Below are 22,609 nucleotides of genomic sequence, written 5' to 3' on the forward strand. Positions count from 1 at the left end.
GTCTAAACTGCATTCAGAGAAAAGCAGTGTTTATGTCGACGTAAGGTTACACGCTATTAATTCATAGGAGGTGTTTTTCTTTACCCTGGAGTATATCATTTTACAGTTTTGGTGTTAAATCCCCTTTTATGGTACTAGTAGCTATTTTCTTTAGCGGCGCCCATAATCTGGCATCCCCATGTCGTCCTTCGTCCGACTGCTCTCTTTCGTCCCAAATTTAAAAAAACAAAACAAAACAAAACAAAACAAAACAAAACAAAACCAAAGGCCAAAACTCAAAAGACGTATTTAACATTCAGTGTGCGCACCACATCAAAAGCCCACAAGCGTAGAACGCCCGGTGGACTTCACCAGGCAACGCCTCCGGATCCCCTAGAAAGGGGTGGGGTCAGAAGGCTCTCAGATCTCATTCCACCTCCGCAGGTCGCCGCCCTTCCTAATTCTCGCGAGACTTCAAACAACTCAGCTTCTGCGCATTTCAAGATACAGGGAGTCAAGGCGCCAAGGGAGGGGGAGGGGAAGGGGGGGGGGAGACGGTGCAAACGGCGTGGCCGCCATCTTGTTTGTGCCCCCGCTTTGCGCGCGCTCCGTTCTCCGTGACGCACGCTTCCCCCTCCCCTCCGCCGTGCCCAGGCCTCTGCACTGCCCGACTCCGCAGGAGCGTGGGGGCGGCTCCTGCTCTTCCCTGGACTCCTGAGCAGAGGCGTGTGAGTGTGCGGGAGCGTCTGTGGGAGGGAGGGTGAGAGGCGAGCGGCAGCGGCGGGGGGAGGGGCAGCGCTTCCCGCCTTCGGCGGAGACCTCACTTCCCTCTCGCGGCCGCTGCTGTAGTTCGGTCCGGCCTGCCCGCCGCCATGTTGTGTTCTCGCCGGGCCCGCCGCTGTCGCCGCCGTCGCGCTCCTGGGGTCCGTGCGCCTCGTCGGCCCGGCCCGCGGGCTTTCTCCCATTGGCGGAAGGCGACTGCGGGGGGGCTCGCTCGTGATTGGTCGGTGGCGGGGAGGCCGCGGACCTGGCACCTTATTGGTCGCGCTGGCTCCGGCCTTGGGGGTGATGAAGGAATCCGAGGCTGCAGGGATGCGCGCGTCTCGGGCTTGGGCAGCAGGGTGGTGACCCCCTTCCATGCAGGCATAGGGTGGAGGCTGGGGGCGAGCTTAGAGACCTTAAGGAGGAAGACAGGTCTATGGTCTGGCAGGTACTTCGAGGATAGTCTGCTCACGGCCGGGAGTGAGTGGCACTCCTAATCCAGAGGTACCCTCGTGGCCTAGTATAAGGGCATATAAGCTCCAAGGCTGCCAGGCTTGGAAACCCTGAAACCTGAGTTAGAGGCTGAGGGGGTCTTTGAGAGCCAAGAGAGCTAGACTTGGAGGGCCGTTTTGTTTTGTTGCCTTTTATCCGGCATAGTTAACATACATATGGTGTTACTTTAGTTTCAGGTGTGTAATGTAGTGACTGTATTCCTTAATCCCCATCACGTATTTCAGCCATCCCCTGACGTGCCTCCTCCCTGATAACCATGAGTTTGTTTTCTATAGTTAAGGTAGACTGGAGTTTAAGACAGTTTGTCAGTGACCGCGATGTCCACGGATGCCAGGTCTGAAGGGCATGGTATAGGAGGAAGGGGCGTCAGGACGTTAGGAGCCTATCTAAGCTATAGGATCAGATGGGGATTTTGCTGGAGAATGCCAGCATTGAAACCGAGGTTTCAGTTACCAGGTCTGATATGTGATATAAGGAGAAAACAGAACCAGCCTGGGAGAGGGACCCTTATTGGTGCCGGGTGTTAAAAACTGTACCAAGCTTAAAAGACAAAGCATTAAGTAGTGACGGATCTGTAGGAATGAGGAAGTGTGAAACATTTCCCCATCTGAAATGGGAAACACTTTCAGACTTGGGAATTATAGTAAGGGAGCGATTATAGATTATTGGGTCGCAGGACTATGCAGCTAGTTTTGAGACATTGTATAAAGTTTTTCTGCATTAGAAAGGATACATGTGAGGGCTGGGTTTCTAAAGGCTACATTTTCTAGCAGATATTAGATACTTGGCATTTATTTGTTGAAGAGATATTGCTAGGTTCCTCTTTAGTCAAAGACAGAGCTTAACAGAGATGCTGGACCTGGCTTACTTGTTTTCTTTTATATATGCCTAAAAAGTACACCCACCCTCATGTGCACTTAATTTTTTTTTTTTTTTTTTAATAAGCAGCTTGGAAGGAGAATAAACTAGTGCATAGTTTCTTGCATCTTGTAATGAGTTACAGAACTTACTAGCACTTTCTGGTTTGTATTTCAAAACTTGTTTTAGTCAAGAGTTGTTAGAGTCAGCTTGGGGGTATTTTATCACTTTCCATTTTATTGTAATGAATTGTTCTACATTTGCTCTTCCCAAGGTTTGGGGTTCATGGAAACATATTTGTGTTAAACCTCTGTGCTTCCTAATTTGTTTTTCCTTGTATATGTTAGGTGGTCCTTTCTAGCTTTAGATAGGTGTTATACATCTGTATTCATACCAATTTCAAGAAACTTCTCTGGGGGGCGCCTGGGTGGCTCAGTGGGTTAAAGCCTCTGCCTTCAGCTCAGCTCATGATCCCAGGATCCTGGGATGGAGCCCTACATCAGGCTCTCTGCTTGGCCAGGAGCCTGCTTCCTCCTCTCTCTCTACCTGCCTCTCTGCCTACTTCTGATCTTTGCCTGTCAAATAAACAAAAATCTTAAAACAAAACAAACTTCTCTGCTTTTCAAATTTGGTCTGTTTTATGTGAACGCAACAAAATTTTCAAGAGAGAAAGGGAAAGTAGTAGAGGAAGGGAGTTGACATTTTGGGGTACACTTACCACCCAATTCTTGTTAAGTAGACTTTGTCATTCCCATGTTGGAGATGAGAAAATTGAGGATCACAGAGTTTATGTAGCTTGTCCAGTGTTGAACTGGGGTTCGAATCAAAGTTGTTTGATGCCGAAACCTGTAGTTTTAACTGCCATGTCCTGCTATCGGTATAAACATGACTAGTCAAACTTCCAGATAGTGTTAATATTTCAAAGTGGGTCATCTTTCTTTGGTTGCTGAGTGTTAGGAGTATATTGAGTGGGGAAAATATAATTAACAAGAATTTGTTGTGCTGTTTTAAAGATTCAGACCACAGAATAGGAACTGTATAAAATACAGTTTCTTCAGCTAGGTATTTAAATCATATCTGTAGGGTCGCCTGGGTGGCTCAGTGGGTTAAGCCGCTGCCTTCAGCTCAGGTCATGATCTCAGGGTCCTGGGATCGAGTCCCGCATCGGGCTCTCTGCTCAGCAGGGAGCCTGCTTCCTCCTCTCTCTCTCTGCCTGCCTCTACACCTACTTGTGATCTCTCTTTGTCAAATAAATAAATACAATCTTAAAAAAAATAATAATAAAAAAAATAAATCATATCTGTTGATTTCTATTGTATAGAGAAAGATTTACAAAGTAAACTGTTGGGTTTTTTCTGAAGCCAGGTAGATAATAGGGAAAAATATGTACAGAAAGTTTAAGAATCTCATTCTTTAAAATCAAACTTAAGAAAATTGATGACATAGTCTCTCTGTATATGGAAATGGTTAATGCCAAGGAGTGAGGAACTACCAAGTGTATAAGAACTCATTTGGGAGCATTTTCAGATATCACTACTTCTTTAAGATGTCTCCAAACACTGGGACATGTCTGGAAGCCTGGTGCCTTCTTCAAAATGTGGGATAGTTAATCTAGTAGATGCTTATCCTAAATTACATGTAAAATTAAAACTGGATGCAAAAAATTATTTGCAGTTCTAGTATTTGCATGGAAATCTTTAAATAATTTAGGTTGCAAGAGGAGACTAGCAAACTGGAAGTCTGAGTTGCTTTGTGATTTGATACAATTAGGTGAGGGTCTCCTCCCTTTTATTTGCAATTACAGGGTAGTGTGGAAGATAAGAGTGAAAAGAACAAGGGGAAATAGGGCTTGCCATGCATTTTGTACACGGGTCATCTAACTTTGTTTGACTCAAATCATTAAGTTAGTTGAATATGAAGAATATTATGACATCCATAACTTAGTTTCTTCTTTTTTTTAATTTTTAAAAAGATTTTATTTATTTATTTGACAAAGATAACAAGTAGGCAGAGAGGCAGGCAGAGAGAGAGAAGGGGAAGCAGGCTCCCTGCTGAGCGGAGAGCCTGATGTGGGTCTCAATCCCAGGACCCTGGGATCATGACCTGAGCCGAAGACAGAAGCTTTAACCCACTGAGCCACCCATGCACCCTAACTTAGTTTCTTTTTTAGTAAATATAGACAAGTTTGCAAAAACAAGCATGCACATAATTGTTTTTTATTCAGCAAACATTTCTTAACTATCTGTTCTTCAACACCACCAGATCATCTTCATTCCCATTAGCTCTTTACATCTATGGCCAGTTCTGGGCTTTTTATCACCAGGAATTAACCACCCTCGAAATCTCAAACTCCTAGGAGGTCTGAGTAGGTCTGAGTTTATGTTTAACATCGTAACTTGAGAACATCAACTTTGCCTTCTAAGTAGACTCATACTAATGTTTAATACTTAACAGACTGTATCCCTGTTTTGTTATCTAAATCCTTATAACAATTCTGTTATCTCATTTACATGTATATCTTTTCCATTTGGTCAAAATTGATTAATTGTACTAGAAAAGATGCAGGGGTTTCTTATCCCCACTTACAGAGAAGTGGAGGCAAAGTGACTTGAGCTGGTGCTAGTTGCTTTTTGAGGCAATTTTGAAATTCACATCTCTTAGTTTAGAGGTAATGAAACACTAAAAATCTATGAATCAAACTCAGGAATGATATTATAGTTACTACTTTTTATTGAGTGATTATATTGTACCAGCTAGGGTATAAATGTATTGTGCGTATTATTCACACGTGTTATGTGGTAGATACTATTACCACCTGCATTTTTAGGTGTGAAGAAACTGAGAAGTTAAGTAATTTGCTCAAGGTCACATAAAGTGACAGAGCCCAGATTTAAGCATCAGTCTATAACTCCATTACAGTCTGAATTCTTACAAAATTTGTGGAATCCTTAATTTTAAATACTGAGTTTGTTCGTTCTTTCGTTCGTTTGTTCTTTTTTGAAAGAGAGTACAAATGCATGAAGGGGGAGGCGAGAGGGAGAGAATTTTTGTTTTAAAAGATTTTATTTATTTAGAGAGAGAGCATGAAAGCGGGGGTGGTGGGGCAGAGGGAAAAGGAGAGTGAGACTCTCAAGCGGACTCCAGGCTGAGTGTGGAGCTGACATGAGGCGCAGTGCCATCACCCTGAGACCACAATTGAGGTCATGACCTGAGCTTAAATCAAGAGTTGGATACTTAACTGACTGAGCCACCCAGGTGCCCCAAACACTTGTGTTCTCTGGACACCATAAAACATTAGGAGAGGGATGCCTGGGTGGCTCAGTAGTTAAGCGTCTGCCTTCCGCTCAGGTCATGGTCCCAGGGTCCTGGGATTGAGCCCTGAGAAGGGCTCCCTGCTCCATGGGAAGCCTATTCTCTCTCTCCCACACCCTCTGCTTGCGTTCCTCTCCTTCTCTCTCTCTCTCTCTCTCTCTCTCTCTCTTTTTTTAAAAAAAAATAAAAGGAGAAAAAAATACTTGCATCTTGGATCAAGAAGTAGCTTTTTTGGTTTCTCTCAGGCACATGCTTTGTGCAGAGGCCCTGAAGAGTGTGATGACCTTGACAAGGTCACTTGGCTATGCTAGGGGAAAGTCAAGTCTAACCCAGATTACTGGTTTCCTAGTCCTGTGCTCATTCCACTGGGCAGCTTTGCCTCTTCTATGGAAACATTGACTTGATGATGGTGATGACTCTAAGGCACCTTTGTTTTGACAAGTTTGCCTCATTCATAGGAGGGAGAATGGCAGAGGACATTATTAAGGTCACAGATGACCTTCTTGAGGTTCATTCCAGCCTCAGGCATACAACCTAGGAGGAACATTCCTTAGCCAGCAAGTTGTTCTTTTCCATTCAGTTTCTTGTGCTCAAAGCAGACTGTGAGTTATCTGATGTATTCCAGGCTCTCTTTTCATTTTGTTTATTCAATTTTTCATGCATGTGCTGTGACTAGTTAGGAAGACTACAAGGTCATTTCAGTATTTTCCCAGAGACTGAAAGCACCTAACATAATTTAAGTAGATTAATTGTTGGAGGAAATGGATTTAAAATACTTTGGCCAAAAAGTGCTGATGGGAGGGGGTAGTGTAGTTGCTGACGCTGGAGTCAGACCTGGGAAAGGATTCTTCTGCAATGCGGTTACCCTCTGTTTGAGCTGGGGGTCAGTTTCTTAACCGGTCTAAGCCTTAGTTTCTTCCTGTGTAAAGTAGTGGTAGTGACACCTATCTTACAGAGTAGTTATGAAAAATGAGTACAGTAGCATATGGTAGGTGCCTGTCACCAAGCAGACCTTAGTAAGTGAGAGGACACATCATCTTCTCTTTAAAACAGCATAAAATCTGTCCTTTCAGCCTCTTAGAGCTTCCCTAACGAGGAGCCTTTTGTAATTACCTACTCTTTTATGTATGATAAGATTTCTGCATGGGGGAGCAACCATTGGCATGAAAGAAATAACCTAATTTAGTTACGTTGTTGTGGCTTAGGAGCTGATTTACTGAGGATCTAGATTATTACTAGTCTATGTTTATGAATGTATGAAGTAGTAGGATCATTTATTTCAGGGTTAGGTTGTTTCCTGATTGCTCTGTTAATCCTCAGGTGCTGAGTGGTAGTGATTTCGATGAGATGAGAACTTTTCTGTATTTGCCAAATAGCAATAATTTATTGAAATCAGAACAACCAGTTTTATCCTTCAGTCCAGAAAGAGATTTGCATTATAGTCATTTAATAATTTTTCTAATTGTAGAAATTGTCAGTTGAAGTAAGACTGTCAGTTTGGTTTCTAGTCACCTGGGTAACATTTTCTTTGAAGTAAGCAGAAGACAACGTTGTGGGATGGTTCAGGAAAAAATTTCTCTGCCTGCAGAAATTTTTGCCAGGTTGCAAAATTTACTGCACCCTTCCCACACTTCTCCATGTTTTAGCAGTGATGTACCTGATAACAGTGAGGCAACATCTATGTTCATTTTCAGCATGGAAGTTGTATTTTCTATTTTGGTTCAAGTCCTTATTTGTTTGGAGGTGCCAAACTGGCTTAGTGGGTGAAGTGTGTGACTCTTGATCTCAGGGTTGTGGCTTTGAGCCCCACATTGAGTGTGGAGATTGCTTTAAAAGAAAATCTTAAAAAAAAATTTTTACTTGTCTGCAGACAGATTACTTCTAAATTCAGTGTACTTTTATATAATGAGACCTTTCTAATGGATAAACTTCAGGTGCAGTTCAGAGAGAGGGACTAGGCAAACCTTTGTATTTGAATGTTTCCATTAGAATAGGTTTAACTCAAAGGTTCAAATCTTCATGTCCAAGATATATAAAATGTCTTATTTAGATGAATACTCTCCATTTAAAATCAACAGTATATTGTTAGATCAGATTCAAGAATTAATCTTAGGGGCACCTGAGTGGCTCAGTTGTTAAGCGTCTGCCTTCAGCTCTGGTCATGATCCCAGGGTCCTGGGATGGAGCCCCTCATCGGGCTCCCTGCTCAGCGGAAAGCCTGCCTTTCCCTCTCTCACCGCCCCCCTGCTTGTGTTCCCTCTCTGTGCCTCTCTCTGTCAAATAAATAAAATCTTTGGGAAAAAAAAGAATCTTAAATACATTCATGGGAGTGAGCTATAAACAGTGATCTTGAGCAATCTTTCAATAAATGCTTCAGTGACTCATAAGAAATGATATTGGAGTATAGAATAGTTTGTGTGATGTCATTGGCTTAAATCTATTAGAGTTACAGCAGTCCCACCCATTTTCTGCAGTTTCGCTTTCCGTGGTTTCAGTTACTGCGGTCATCCGTGGTCCAGAAGCAGATGATCCTTCTGATTATTGTCAGAAGATCGGTAGTAGCCTAACGCCACATCACAATGCCGGTCATTCCCCTCACTTCATCTGATCACACCGGCCTTTTATCATCTCACATCATCACAAGAAGGGTGAGTGCAGAACAGTAAGAGATGTTGAGAGAGACCACATTCACGTAACAGTATATTATTATAATTTTTCTATTTTATTACTAGTTATTGATCTCTTTACTGTGCCTAATTTATAAATTAAACTTCCATCATGGATATGTAGTATAGGAAGAAACATAATGTATATAGGGTTCTGTACTACCCGCAGTTTCAGGCATCCACTGGGTGGTGGGGGGTCATGGACTGCATTGCCTCTAGATAAAGGGAGACTACTGTACTGAAGGTTTTCACAGTTTCTGTTATTGTTACCCCTGCCCTCAGAAGCTGCACATTGTCTAGGGATCTATATGAAGTAAGATTCTTTGTCTAGTGTTAAGAAAACATACCCCTCACTAGTGGCGTGATTGTTCATAGAAAAGAGGAAAGTGAACTACATGCAACTGAGCAGTTGAACATCTTTGTCATTCTTAACTGTCTTAAAAATTATTACTGTACCCCGAAGGGTAAGTAGCTTAGAATTTGCTCGTTATCATGACACAAAGTTGTGGCCTTTTAAAAAAGCAAAGCACACTTGGCTGGTGATAATTTGGGAGCCAGAGGATTGCTATTTATGGTGATATTTAATGTATTTTCAGTAGGACTAAATTAAAAGGGAAATGCCATAATGTGTGTAAAACTCCAGCCATTTTGGAAGGTGGCCTATAATCTTTTCATTCCACTAAAATCTGTAAGGCACTTTATTTTTATTTTATTTATTTATTTATTTTTAAAAGATTTTATTTATTTATTTGACAGAGAGAAATCACAAGTAGATGGAGAGGCAGGCAGAGAGAGAGAGAGAGGGAAGCAGGCTCCCCACTGAGCAGGGAGCCCGATGTGGGACTTGATCTCAGGACTCTGAGATCATGACCTGAGCCGAAGGCAGCGGCCTAACCCACTGAGCCACCCAGGCGCCCTGTAAGGCACTTTAGAGCAGCATTTCCTAAGCTGTTTCATTGAACATGAGTTTTTTTATTTTTTTAAAGATTTTATTTATTTTTTTGACACAGATTACAAGTAGGCAGAGCAGCAGGCAAAGGGGGGTGGGGGAAGCAGACTCCCTGCAGAGCAGAGAGCCCAATGTGGGCTTGATCCCAGGACCCTGAGATCATGACCTGAGCCGAAGGCAGAGGCTTAACCCACTGAGCCACCCAGGTGCCCCTGAACATGAGTTTTTATACAATGTAATAAATGTTCTCTGGAGTTGGAAAAAGGATCCTTGACAGTAAAGTGAAATGTATTTCTTTACTGCAGAATTAGTATTCAGAGCCTGCTTGTTGATGTGCCTTATGACCCTTCAAGAGAGAGGATGCATAATGCGGTGTTTCTTGAACTTACTTGGCCATGAAACCCTGTTTGTGAGAACATCTAATAAGCATTTCATATTATGACTAGTACGTAGTGGGGCCCAGTTGAACAGTTCTGGTGTAGAGAGTTTATGAGTAAAAAACAAATCTTTTTGTATAAGACAGCTTGGCCAATAGTAGGAAAGGATTTGTCTGGGAACGTACAGCATACGTCTCCAAAGTCGCACAGACTCTTCAGGATCAAAGTGATTTCCAAAGGTCATCTAACCCAGTTGCCAATGTCAATGATGATACTAGCAGCTACCATTTTCTTAGAGCACTTGCTATTTATCAGTCACAGTGTTGTTATTCTACAGGGATTATTAACCACTGGTCTTAATGATTTTTTATCTTCTTAATATTTCCCATTTATCTACTCAACATCTGCACTACCACATTTTCCAGTAACTAGATGACACAGGGTCTTTGTTTCCCCTGCTGCTCTGTGGAGTTCTCATGCTCCCACCCTGTGTGTTTTTCCAGACTGAACCTGAAATGATCTTTTAAAAGGGTAATTCTGATTGTGCCAGTCCCATGCATAAAGCTCTTCAGTGGCTCGCTGTTGTCCTCAGAATAAAGTTCTAGTATCTTAGTCTTGTCCAGCCCTGTTCACTTTTCTAGGTTCTCTTCTAGCCTCTTGTCTCTGGGCTGCTGCCATATCAAACTATAGCCATTCCAGGAGTGTAATGCTTTCTGTCAGCTCCAGGACTTTGCACATGCAGTTTGCTTGTCTGTCTCAGTAGGTTCCTATTCTTCTTACAATTTTAAATCTCCCAAGAAGCCATCTCTGACCAGCCTGAAATTTAGTTAGGCTCTGGGTTAGGGGTTCTGCTTAGGTCTTATACTATGCCTGTGGGAACTGTTAACACACAGCACTGTGATCGCCTATTTTAATATTCTTCTCTGTCATAATAGACTTTAGTATCCTCGAGGACAGGCCTTTGTATTGTTTAGGATCCCCAGATCTTAGCACAATACTTTTTTTTTTTTTTTTAAGATTTTATTTATTTATTTGTCAGAGACAGAGGGAGAGAGAGTGAGCACAGGCAGACAGAGAGGCAGGCAGAGGCAGAAGCAGGCTCCCCGCCGAGCAAGGAGCCTGACTTGGGACTTGATCCCAGGACCCTGGGATCATGACTTGAGCCGAAGGCAGCCGCTTAAGCAACTGAGCCACCCAGGCGTCCCTTAGCACAATACTTATACGTAAGTATTTACTGAGTGAATGAAAATATCCCTGATCTTATAGCCTTGCAAGATGGTTTATAGTTTAGGAGATTGGCCTCAGTGGGGTTAAGTAACTAGTTTGAGGTTACTCAGCTAAAATGAGGTGATGAGGGATTAGAATTAGAATCTAAATCTGTCTAGCTGCAGAGACTGGGCTTTTTTCCCTCTGCTTCTCCACATGGCTGCTCTTTTTCATCTTGTCTTTACATATTGCTGTCAAGTGTTCAAACAGCCTGTGCCAACAACCCAATCCATAACTTCTGAGGCAGCTTGTGCCATCTTTGGACAGCTCTGAGAGAAGAGAATAGTTTTCTGGAATAACTTTCCATCCATTGGTTTTAATTTATGCTTTGGAGAATACAATTTATTTTTTAAAAACAAATAATTGAGAATTTATGATCCACTTACCATCTCATTTATTGGTTTACTTCATTAACTTATTGAGCAGCCATTTACTGGGTACCAGCAAACACTGTGTTCCTTTTTCTAATGATACTGTCATTGCTCAAAACAAAACAATGTTTCTGGGACTTCTTTGGAGATTATCTTTAGAACTTCTGTCAGATTCTTTTGAAAATTTGTTGACACAAAGTTTTAACTTTGAAGGTGGATTTGGTTTGGGAAATAACTAATAGTTGTTCATGACCAAGTGAGGTGAAGGGTATGGGTCAGAAGCAACAATCTGGCAGTCCTTAATTTTCTGCTTATAATAAAAAAAAATTAAAACCAAAATGGAAAATGGAAAGATTTAACATTAGAAAAATCTGTCTTTCATGGTTTGTTTTGTTTTGTTGTTCTTGTTGTTTTTTGTTTTGTTTTTTTTTACTAACCTATAATCTATTATTTGCTTAGGGATACAGGTCTGTGAATCATCAGTCTTACACAAATCACAGCACCTACCGTAGTACGACCCTCCTCAGTGTCCATAACCTAACTACCCTATCCCTCCCCACTGACCCTGGTTGTTTTTTTAAAAACCAGACAAAAATGATAATATTTATGAAGCCATTGCAGTGGTTCTGGAAGGGATAATGAGGGTAGAAGGAATGGGCATAATGGATGTTCTCTGTGATACTATTTACAGTATTTTATTTATTTATTTATTTAAAAGATTTTATTTATTTGGCAGACAGAGATCACAAGTAGGCAGAGAGGCAGGCAGAGAGAGAGAGGGGGAAGCAGGCTCCCCACTGAACAGAGAGCCCAGTGTGGGGCTTGATCTCAGGATCCTGAGATCATGAACTGAGCCAAAGACAGAGGCTTTAACCCACTGAGCCACCCAGGCGCCCCTATTTACAGTATTTTAAAATTGAAGACACTGAAGGATTAATATCTAAAATATATGAAGACCTTATACATTTCAGCAGCCCCACCAAAAAGTCCGGTGAAAAAGTAGGCAGAGGACCTGAAAAGACCTGAAAATAAATTTTTGCAAAGAAGACGTACAGATTGCCAATAGACACATGAAAAGGTGCTCAATATCAGTAATCATCAGGAAAATGCAAATTGGAACCACCGTGATACATCACCTTACACCTGTCAGAAAGTTTAAAAAGTCAAGAAATAAGTGTTGCCAAGGATGTGGAGAAAAAGGAACCTTTTTTGCTGTTGGTGGGAATGTAAATTGGTACAGCCATACTGGAAAACAGTATGGAGATTCCTCAAAAAATTAAAAATAGAAATATCATACGATCTAGTAATTTCATTACTGGATATCTACCCAAAGGAAATGAAAACACTGATTCCTTCTTTCTTTCTTTCTTTCTTTCTTTCTTTCTTTCTTTCTTTCTTTCTTTCTTTCTTTCTTATTTATTTATTAAGATTTTTATTTATTTATTTGACAGACAGAGATCACAAGTAGGCAGAGAGGCAGGCAGAGAGAGGAGGAAGCAGGCTCCCCGCCAAGCAGAGAGCCCGACGCGGGCCTCGATCCCAGGACCCTGAGATCATGACCTGAGCCGAAGGCAGAGGCTTTAACCCACTGAGCCACCCAGGCACCTGAAAACACTAATTCAAAAAGATATGTGTACCGCTCTGTTCATTGTAGCCTTGGCATTATTTACAATAGCCAATATGTGAAAGCAACCTAATGTCCATCAATAGACGAGTGGTTGGAAAGATGTGGTATATACACACACACACACACGCGTGTGCGCACACACGCACAGTGGATTTTTACATAGTCATATGAAAGAATGAGATGATGCCATTTGTGACAACATGGAAGGACCTAGAGGATATTATGCTAAATGAAGTAAGTCAGACTGAGAAAGACAGATACTATATGATTTTACTCATGTGTGGACTCTAAAAAACAAAACAAATGAACAACAGGAAAGCATAATCAGACCTATAAATACAGAGAACATACTGATGGTTGCCAGGGAAGGCATGGAATGGCTGAAATGGAGGGGGAGATACAGGTTTCCAGTTATGGGATGAATAAACCACAGGAATGAAAGGCACAGCATCGGGAGTATGGTCAATGACACTGTAATAGTGTTGTATGGTGACAGATGGCAGCTACACTTGTGAGCATAACATAACATAGAGAAGGTGAATCACTGTGTTATAAACCTGAAACTCGTGTAACATTGTATCAGCTATATTAAAAAAATTAAAAAAATAAATTGAAAACACTGAAGTTATTAATATAAAACTTATTGAAAAATTATGGTACATCCATTTAATGGAATATAACCCAACTATAAATGATATATATTTGATATGGAAGGTTGATATTTTTTAAGTGAAAAAGATTACAAAACAGTTTGTATAGTAGTATCTAATATTGGGAGACTAACACCCTTGTTTCTCATTTATATAAGCAAAATACAGTATTTGATTCTGAGTAGTTGCATTAAAGGTATTCTTAAAAAAAAAAGAAAACACCCCATTCCCTTAGCCTATCACGTCAGTACAAAACTGCTATATACATCTCTCATCAGCTTAGTATATAAGAAGTCACACAATGTATTTAATATTCAAATGAAAATGGCTTGTGTTCATATCACAACAGATGAAAAGTTCATTTTTCTTTAGAGGTTCTCTGATATTTCTTGGGACTTCCAGGTTCACTTACTTCTCTGAGTCCAAAGGAATCAGTTAGGGGTACCATCAGTGAAGTGTTTGTTCAGGGCACTGAAGAGTCTAGTATCTTTGCTACTAGTCATGTTTCTGATGTGATACAGTATAACCTGCAAGATTAGGTTAGCTGGGGGACTGAGTAAGGCTCTGAATTGTCATGGTGGTTACAGCCAACTTCTGCCATAACTCTGGTCCTTCAGTCATTCCTCAGGATGCTGATCAAGAGCTGTTTTGGCATCAACTTTTTGTGTTCGGGATCTAGCTTTTGCTTCTTTTGTTGATTCCGAAACTCTTGCTGCAGTGGGCTAATCTTCCTCCATGGCCTTTGTCAATTGGAGCTGAACAGTGGCTGCCCCTTTAGGTGGGACATGCACTCTCCAGTTTCCCTCAGTCCCCACTACTCCTTGTTAATTTGTTGACACCATGGCTAAGGTTGCGTTTGATGTATACCTCTGTACTGAGCAATGGTGCTATATGTGGGTATAAATAAAACACAGACATCTTCAGGAAGCCCTCCTCTGGTAACAGAGACATGGTTGAAAGTAATTATAATGTGTGCTAAGTGCCATAGTCAAGTATATATTTAGATATTAATTGAGTACCTACCCCATGCTAGGTATTAATGCTGAATACTTTACCCTGTCAATTAAGCCTCAACATTCCCATGGGTTGGTGTTATTTTTTCTGTTTTATACATGAAGAAGTGAGCTCAGAGATGGTTAAGTAACTTGGCCAGGGTCATAGAATTTTCTGACCAAAAGCATCAGGTCCCACCATAACTACTTTGAGAGCACTTAAGCTTGAACCACTTAATCAGAGGCCTTCGTTTTGCCTCATAGTGATCTGGGTGTTTTTTAGGGCAAGACGATGCAGTTGTCTGGTTTGGAGGGCTAGACCAGGGAAGATCCAGGACCAGGGAAGAATGTGAGTTGGAATCCCAGAGATCGCATGACGCTCTTATTCCACAGTAACAACAGGCTAGAGAGGAGAAAGCAGTAGTAAGTTGAATGGGTCAGGCTGCCAGATGGAAATTCTAGGATAATTTCCGTTCTCTTCCCACTAGCTTGAATTACAGTAAGGTAGCTGTTGATGAGAAATAGGGGTTGAGGGGTGCCTGGGTGGCACAGTTGGTTAAGTTTCTGATTTTTAGTTTCAGCTTAGGTTGTGCCCTCAGGGTTGTGAGATAAAGTCCCAAGTAGGGCTCCGCACTCAGTGCAGAGTCCGCTTAAGTTTCTCTCTCCCTCTTACCCTTCCCTATGCTCTTTCTCTCTCTCAAATAAATAAATCTTTAAAAAAGAAAAAGAAGTAGGGGTTAAAGTGTTTTTCTTGCAAACTTTCCAAGAACTAATAAAAACTATGCCAGAGACCTTCACAGAGTATTAAGAGACATGTTTGGTGTAATTCGGTACATCAAGCACAGAGTGGGGCTGGGCATTTGGGACAAGAACCAAATTTTAGCCTAGACTGGTGGTGAAAGGCATGGGGAAGATTTTTGGTAGCAGCTGGTAGTCGTCCCACACTGCCCTTTATGGCTCAGGAATTGCTTTTTGCAGGGTTGCAGGGTATGCTAGAGACAGTCCCTTCTAGTAGCTTTGGGGCCTTAAGGAGAGGGTGCTGTTTTGTCACATTCTTAGCTAGGTCTCTAATCAAGAGATCAAGCTCAACATCAGTCAGATTTCTGATTTTTAAATTAATGAAGTTGGATGTAATAGTTTATGCCACCTCTACATGTATGTGACGCCTAAGAATTTCCTTGGCTGTGCCCTGAGGTGCCTCATGTCTCGGTGTCAGCATTGTGGTACAATAGAAAGAATAGTACCCTAGGTGCGACCTGAGTTTGCCTCCTTAATGTATGGTTAGGGGCCAGTTGTCAAACTTCTCTTTCGCTCTTTCTCACATTTAAAGGGGATAGTGAGGATTAGAGGGGAAAAGTCTGTAATGTACCTAACATAAAGCCTGGCACTAATTGGTGGTGTTTAGAAATTAATTCATTCCAATGTGAGAAATGAGTGGAATGTGTGTAGAGAAAATATGGCAAAGTGATTGGAAGGACCACCTTGCTTCTGATTCAGGGCGCTGCCAAATCCCTACCTATGCCCACGATGACCTCGCATATAAGGTCAGCCAAGGTATTTCTAGAGAAGGTCTCCTTTACCTGGCAAAACAGTTGTGTTGTTCAGTCCTAGGATACTTAGCCTTCCAGGGAGGAAGCAGAGCTAAGGAGATTGTTAAAGACCTTTGGTAATAATGCAGTGTTTCTATTGAATATTTTGTAAAAAAGAAAAGAAAAAAGACATGTTAATTCATTTTCACCATATTAGGAAGCTCCTTTTCAACAGCTGGGCCCAAATCCTTAAGCAAATCTTGACCACTGCGGTAAACTTGAGCATCCCAGAATGTCTTCAGTAACTGCAGTACTTACAGTCTCTCTCCTGAGATCATCCCTGCTACTTACTCTTGAAAATGTGGTAGAGGAGTTTACTCTCTGTGATATCAAAACTGTAATATTCGAAGCTAATCAACATTTTTAATGACCATCCTGAATAAGTTAATCCATCAAACTGTAGTGAACTTTAAATAGTAGGCACTGATGTTTTCTCTCTGCCAGTCCCCTCCCTCCCATCCCCCTTTATCATTGTATTTCTCTCTCTCTGGTTCCTGGTAGACGTTCTGGAAATGCCACCGTCTCTGCCACTACCTTCTTATATTACTCCAGAATTTTCCTATTTAGATTAGTTTGTGTTTCAAAATAAGGTGATTTAACCTAGTACTAAAATGTGCTTTTAGAATTACCAGGGACATAATGACAAATGCCTCTTTAGAAATCCTACAAACTGTTGTATGACCATTGATACCACTCTTTGTTACTGAGGTCACATTTTCTTTGGAGCTGTTGGATGAGCCCACCCCGTTTTCTTTTTCTTCTTCTGTTAATGCTCAAGAGAAAACTGAAGATAGTTAAGTCACAACTTTCCGATCTTGTGCACATTGCTTCTCTGGTTTACTGCCATAGGATACTGTAGCAATATCTTACAGACATCTTTGATGGCCAATCAGAAGCAGTTAAATTACCTTAAATTTTTTAAATGGAACTCTGACAGCCAATAAGAAATCCTTTGGGTGGGAACTGTAACAGCCCTTTCGTGTGATTTTAAGAACATTGTAAATTTGCATTTTCTTCTTGTTGGAAACACAAGAGGCCCTAGGGCATCTGCTGTGTGCATTTGCCAGGCATTTCCAAGCCTTAAGTTCCCCGTAGTTTTAAGTCTGAATCTGACCCCTGTTCTGCTTCTCAAGGTAACTTTAAAACAGGAAGTGTACAAAGGAGGTAACTGATGACGTGAACAGCCAATCATGGCTTTGTGTTCTTAGCTGATAAAGCAGCTCAGCCAATGGGACCACTCTGGAGGCAAGGTTTGGTGTCAAATAGCATGCTAGATTGAATGCCTTTGACTGTTAAAGTGGAAGGAGGCTGCCGGGCTTCATTGGAGCCTCGGAGTTTTTCACTGAGGCAGGGGTCAGCTGAAAGACAAAGAAAAATGGCGAATAGTTTGCTGGGGGGTGGGGGGACAGCTGTTCGGGTTTTCACTGGAGTGGACATTCCAGACTCAGGTTTCTGCATCTCCTGCTGCCTTTTGTTTCCTCCGTCCTTTTGGGGGGGGAGGGCTAGGAGTGACTTAAATTCTCCCTGTCCGAGGAGATATAAATAACTACATGTAAAATTAATGCAGTTCTCGGTAAGTTTAATTCTTTGTTTTGTGTTAAAATGGTAGAAACTGTTTAGCTTCAGAGAGTGTAGACAAGTTGCACTGTTTCAGAAAATGGCCACTTTACATTCCATGCATACCTTTTGGTGCACCTAGAATACCTTGGCTCTGTTTAGATTTTGCATGCCCTTCACCTAGGATTTCTTTTCCTAGTTGAGTATTGACAAGATCAGGTACATGAAGAAAGGCTAATCATTTTCCAGGGGCACACAGAAGCAAAGCACTTTCTCTTTGCATTGGGTAAACTTAACTGTTTTCCAAATAATTTTCCTTTGTTCAAGAGCACTGAAGCTTTCCTACAGAATAAGCTGAGTTGTTGTAAGACTTTCTCTGTTTCCATGCACTTTGTTGACATCTGTGTTTTCAGAGGTGGAAGCAACACTATTGCTGTTCTAAATTTGTGTGAAAATGTGGTTTGCATGGATGCAGGTTCTAATGGTGAAGGAAGGCCCACATGCCAGTGTGAAATTCTCCCGTAACTTTCTTGATTTACCTGTCTGCTTCTATTCTAATACGGACCAATAATTAAGTAACAATCTTTGTTTTAAAATACACATTCTAGCTTAGAATGTTGGAAAGAAACATACTTTTCCACTATATTGGCAGTGACAAGAGCAAGTCTTTTTCTACCAATTTCACACATTTTGTCAGGCATTGGTTTGGTTCTTTAAAAATGAAATGAGCAAAGTGCTTTTCATTTTCTGTATGAAATATTTTGAATCCTATTTTACCTGCAGATTGTGAATAGGAAAGTTAAGAGTATAGGCACCCTATCTTTTGCCCTTGATATTTTTTTCCCCTCTTTTAGGGATCCGAAGCTAATGCTGGTTGCTAATCAGTAACTAGCCAGTTTTTGTGAATAGTGAACTCTTCTGTCCCATGTACTAACATCTATAATACACTTGATTTTAAAAAGCCTTTCTTTTTTTTCTTCTTATTTGCAAATATGAAATGAAGGTCATTGGAACATTTCTGCAGCAGACTCAGCGTGGAGCAGTGAGCCAGCAGTACTGAGTTTCTGGGTAGGGAAAAGGAGCAGGCCCTAGTAGAGGAGAAGTTTGGAGGGTGTTGATTTGCCTTCCCCCACTTCCCCTCCTGTAAAGGATTTATCTGAGAGGATCGATAGGCGTTTAGATTTGGGGCTCTTAGAATTGGAGTAGTGTAGCAGTCAAAGTTGCTCGATGCAGGCCTCTGTCGTTGCTTGCAAAAGTGACCTTGAAAAACTGCCGAGGAGTTGAAAGATTGAAGGACAAAGTTTGTTTATACAGGTTTAGACTGAAAAGCTCTATTTAAGATGAAAAGAGACTGTACTTCTGATGTTCAAGTCGAGTGGTAGTAGGAATATGTTATAGATTCAGATTAGGAGTTTTCAAGCAGTAGGACAATAAATAGGGCTGCATTCATTCTGTCTCCCACTCTTCTCTGTTCCTTCCCCCAGCAAAAAAATTCTAAATCCTTTTGGTATGATAGTTGAGTGAACTGCCTAACAGATTCAGAATTCCTTGCACGCTACCTTGTCTCCTGTGTAATCTAGAGAGTTCTTAGTGAAGAATGGCATTTCAGGAGTTCAAAGCAGTTATGTTTGTAAAACTTCTTTGAGGGAATTGGAATGCTTGTGGTAAGAAAACTGTCATTCTGGGAAGTTAAATCATAAGAGAAAGGAGTATGTGTTAAGGGTTACATTTTAATAGATAATTAATTTAAATTTATTTTTTATAAGACATTGATTTATATGTTATCAGTTGCTCCAGGTTTTATGTATGCTTTAAAAAACAGATGTAGATTACAGAATGACTCTCTTTGCCTGGGAGAAGGCCCGGAGCAGGGAAGGCAGAAGGTAAGTGGGGCACAGTATGAGGCCTTGATTAAAACTCTTTATTTTGAAAACTTTGTGGATTTTGCTTCTTGGAAAGATATCTAGCCATTGCTTCTAGCTTGGGTTCTTAACCTTTCCAGAGTCATGGACTCTGGAGAATCTGACCCACTATCTGGAAAAATGCACTTAGGCGTGCCTGTGCAGAACCCCTGGTGACTAAGGTGCCTTCTAGTATAGGCAGAATGGTGTTCATATGATCTCCTTATTTAACACATAAGCCAGATAAATGTTTTCTAGAAAAATGAAGAAATCAGGAGAATAGACCTTCCACAGCTAACTAGAACTTAGACTAGAGGTGGGTGTGTGTGGGTGGGGGCAACTTAGACAGGGTCTTAGATTTGTGCATTTATTTGTACTCTGATTACAGTATTTTCGGCAGCATGGTGCGGTAGCAAAAGCAGGCCATTAAACATCAGGAGACCTGTGTTCAGGTTCCATTCAGCTGTCACCAGCTTTGTGAGCTTGGGCAAGTCAGCCATTTAGTGTCGGCTTCCTCACATGTAAAAATGGAACCTAAAAATAGCACCTTCCTATTTAGTGGTGAGTCTCAAATGAGATCATGTATGTCAGAGAGCTTCACAAGTTGTGAATTGCTACATAAATATTAGCTGCTATTAATCTGGACTGTTGGGGGGTGGAGGTTAAAAACTTAGGAAGATAGGTGGGGCATCAAAGAAAAGAAATGCCATTTTCCCTTACTGGGATTCCTGTAAAAGAATTTTAATCCCTTTGTCAAAAATTAAGAGTGTCTTGAAATAAGATGAAATGGGAATGCTGTTTTTTTAAAAAGCCCTTACTAGATTTAGGAGCCTTTCAGAATAAAAACTGGGAACCTGTTCTGATTGGATACTGAGATCTGTGTTATAATGCAGGTAAGTTCTAATAGTTGCAGATACTTATTAGGTAGAGGTTACATTTTTAGTTTATGCAACAAATATAAGTCAACTGGAGCCATTTTTTTGGTTTGCTTTGTGGTCGTATTTTTTTGGTCAGTAATCAAAAGGGGAGGTAGTTATTTCTTGCAGAGTAAGTAGCAAGCAAGTAAATGTTGGGGTAAAGACTTGAAAAAAAAAATTGGTGTCTCATCAAAATATAAACACTAGCATGAATTCCACATAGTTGATACATATTGTGAGATACGTTTCTGAGGTAAATGGTGGAAACCCATAGGGATTTCTTTCTCACCCATTTTACATGCCTGATGTCATCTATTTTTAGGACTCTTTTTCTTCCTCGGGCTGGGGGATGGCTATTTTGTGATCTATTTGATTTCCTGTCCTATTAAGTCAGGTTAGGTGCCCCAGTCTTTCAGCTTTTTAATGGCTGGCCTCTGCAAATCAGAAGTTCAACTCCTTAGTTCATTCCAGGTTTCTTTTATCCCCCTAAGTTGTTTTTACTTTTTATTTTATATATTTCTCTTCCTTTTGGTATACCCAGATAGGTTTGGTATTTGAACACAGAAGGAGCAGAGAAAATGGGCCATGGAAGTGGTTTAAAAGTCTCCGTGAGGAGTCTGTTGGTTAGAAAGTCTGCTGTGGCAGCAGACTTACAGTCCCTTTTGGGATCTGAAGATTTCTTGCCTTAGCCAACTGGCTTATTCAGAAAGCAGAGAATCAGCTAGGAAGCTAATGGTGCCCACCTGGCTGAGGTGTCCCAGAGAGCTGGGTTACTTTTATACATTACAAAGAAGTAAACTAAGGTATACAGATACAACACCTGCATGCCAGTTGCGCTTTGTTTTGTTTTGTTTCGCTTTGTGGTGGTGGTGGTTGTTAATACACCTCAGGAACAAGCTAACTCCCAAACAAGTTTGGGCCTGGTTCTTCAAGTGAGTCCTAAAGCCAACTGGTATTTCATAAACAAAGATCCCAGGATCATTTTAAGCATTTGACAAGACTGAAGTAGAAATCATTGTCTATATACTCCCCAAATAATATTTTAACTATGTTGACTTTAATCTTTACCACCAACAAAGTAGAATTGTGAACATGTGTGAATTTGGGTAGTTGTGGATTTGGTCTTGTTCTCATTTGCATATTCTCTGAGAGACCATAATCTACTTGAACCTTTTAAAGTTTTTTCTTTTGTACTTGGATTTCTTTTCGCCACCATATATTTGAAATAAGGTTACAATTTACTGAAAGAGTGAGAGCTTGAACAATACACATCTTATGTGTAGGTGCTAAGGCTTGCCGTGTCTGCAAAGTAGAGTAGACACAGCAGGATAGTATCTTCCTTGCATCTCATCTCTCAGAAGCTTTGTTTTCTTTTTAACCTCTTCTCTCTGCTGCCTCAGTATTGGGCCTGGACCTTTAAAACTTGGTCAGATTCTGTCTGTATTGTCACCCTTGTCTTGCTGTCTCTCCCCTCCGCATCCCAGAGCCACACCCCACTGTTCAAAAAATGTGACCAAAAGTTTTTCTCTGTTTAGAGCGTTTACTATAAATAAAGTTACAGTGCTGCACTCTATAGTGAAAAAGGGCAGTTGAAGGATAAGAAATGAAGGTAAATTCCAGTGTAAAGGCAGAACTAAAAAAAAAAAAAGCCATGTAGTAAATGTTTAACAAAGCTGATGACCTTGTGTTCCTTAGTTCAAAGGAGGAAAGGAGACAAACCACAGCAAGTAGCAGTGCTGGATTCACTTGGTTACCTTTTTTTCTTGGAAGTATTATCATTTGGTCTGTATTCATCATTTCATTTGCATAGAAAACTAGAGCCAGACTGCTTGATTGGAAATACCCAGATAAAACGAATTTTTCCTTTATCTCCCTAAGCTGTGTAGTTTTTACCTAGGAGAAAATACAGAAGGTGGGTGTTTTACGTTTCCTTAATCTAATTCACCACACATGCATGTCTTATGTATGGAGACTTTAAAAATGTGTACAAATAAAATTTTACTCCAGGATCTAACAGGGGAGGCAGGATGTATAGCAAGTATGTGAAACTGATATGGGAAGTACAACCAAAGGACACAGAATTAGAAGGAAGGGAGACCTTTACATCTGACTTAGGAATGAAGGCAGGCAGTTTAACTGGCGTTGGACTCAGCGAGGTAGGGACAAGGGCACTCTAGGCACAGAAAAAGGAGGAGCAAGGTCATGATTCAAAACGTACAGCATGTACTGAAGGAGAGCAGTAAGTAAATGGCCCAGACTGCTCAGAGCAAGCATATAAGGAGATGAGTTAGGGACAGGAGAGTGGAATAACAAAGTTTGGAGA

At 41.0% G+C, this 22,609-nt stretch overlaps 1 protein-coding gene across 5 annotated transcripts in view; it reads left to right on the forward strand.

Moving 5' to 3' along the window:
- The first annotated feature begins 490 nt into the window (after positions 1–490).
- Positions 491–22,609, forward strand: part of NFYC (nuclear transcription factor Y subunit gamma) — a 68,493-nt gene continuing 46,374 nt past the window's right edge. Inside the window, exons 1-2 of one of the 5 annotated variants that reach the window (XM_059138334.1) lie at positions 19,116–19,132; positions 19,257–19,351. The gene's annotated coding sequence lies outside the window, so the exon portion shown is untranslated. The other 4 variants (XM_059138331.1, XM_059138335.1, XM_059138337.1 and 1 more) reach the window with 4 other exon arrangements.

Source organism: Mustela lutreola, chromosome 10, assembly GCF_030435805.1.
Source record: "Mustela lutreola isolate mMusLut2 chromosome 10, mMusLut2.pri, whole genome shotgun sequence".
NCBI lineage: Eukaryota > Metazoa > Chordata > Mammalia > Carnivora > Mustelidae > Mustela > Mustela lutreola.